This window comes from Arachis duranensis, chromosome 10 (genome assembly GCF_000817695.3).
Source record: "Arachis duranensis cultivar V14167 chromosome 10, aradu.V14167.gnm2.J7QH, whole genome shotgun sequence".
In the NCBI taxonomy this organism is placed as follows: Eukaryota; Viridiplantae; Streptophyta; class Magnoliopsida; order Fabales; family Fabaceae; genus Arachis; species Arachis duranensis.
The window spans coordinates 50638479-50639813 of record NC_029781.3 but is presented as its reverse complement, the minus strand read 5'-3'; the positions used below and the strand labels follow the sequence as shown (position 1 = coordinate 50639813).

The window sequence follows — 1335 nt, the reverse complement described above, 5'->3', positions numbered from 1 at the left end:
GAGTATCAATATCAAGAACTCCTTTCTTCTGATTCGTCCCATTGTTCACAGGATTCCTTTCAGAAGTGTACATGAATTGGTTATTTGCAACCATTTCAATGAGTTCTTGAGCTTCTGCAGGCGTCTTCTTCAGATGAAGAGATCCTCCAGCAGAGCTATCCAATGACATCTTGGACAATTCAGACAAACCATCATAGAAGATACCTATGATGCTCCATTCAGAAAGCATGTCAGAAGGACACTTTTTGATCAATTGTTTGTATCTTTCCCAAGCTTCATAGAGGGATTCACCTTCCTTCTGTCTGAAGGTTTGAACTTCTACTCTAAGCTTACTCAATTTTTTAGGTGGAAAGAACTTTGCCTAGAAGGCATTGACTAGCTTTTCCCAAGAGTTCAGGCTTTCTTTAGGTTGTGAGTCCAACCATATTCTAGCTCTGTCTTTTACAGCAAAAGGGAATAGCATAAGTCTGTAGACCTCAGAGTCAACCCCATTGGTCTTAACAGTGTCACAGATTTGCAAGAATTCAGCTAAAAATTGATGAAGATCTTCCAATGGAAGTCCATGGAACTTGCAATTCTGTTGCATTAGAGAAACTAATTGAGGCTTAAGCTCAAAGTTGTTTGCTCCAATGGCAGGGATTGAGATGCTTCTCCCATAGAAGTCAGGAGTAGGTGCAGTAAAGTCACCCAGCACCTTCCTTGCATTGTTGGCATTGTTGTTGTTTTCTGCTGCCATGTCTTCTTCTTGTTTGAAGATTTTTGTTAGGTCCTCTACAGAGAGTAGTGCTTTAGCTTCTCTTAGCTTTCGCTTCAAGGTCCTTTCAGGTTCAGGGTCAGCCTCAACAAGAATGCTTTTGTCTTTGCTCCTACTCATATGAAAGAGAAGAAAGCAAGAAAATATGGAATCCTCTATGTCACAGTATAGAGATTCCTTGAGGTGTCAGAGGAAAAGAAAAATAGAAGGAAGAGGTAGAAGAATTTGAACTTAGAAAGATAGAGTTCGAATTGTACATGTTAATCCATAAATAGAAGGATGTGAGAAGAGGGGAAGAAATAAATTAAAAAGATTTTAAAAACATTTTGAAAATTGATTGATGATTTTTGAAAACTAAGATTGGGAAAGAAATTAAGTAATTTTTGAAAAAGATTTTGAAATTAGAAATCAAAAAGATATGATTTGAAAACTATTTTGAAAAAGATGTGATTAAGAAGATATGATTGAAAAGTTATGGTTTTAAAAAGATATGATTGAAAAACAATTTAAAAAGATTTGATTTTTAAAATCAATGACTTGGCTAATAAGAAAAGATATGATTCAAACATTAAACCTTTCTC

The 1335-nt window shown here is 35.6% G+C and overlaps 1 non-coding gene across 1 annotated transcript; it reads left to right on the top strand.

Moving 5' to 3' along the window:
- The first annotated feature begins 223 nt into the window (after positions 1 to 223).
- On the top strand, positions 224 to 331 carry LOC127743329 (small nucleolar RNA R71). The gene has a single exon (XR_008004721.1). It is a non-coding gene; the product is annotated as a small nucleolar RNA R71 (small nucleolar RNA).
- Positions 332 to 1335: the final 1004 nt, after the last annotated feature.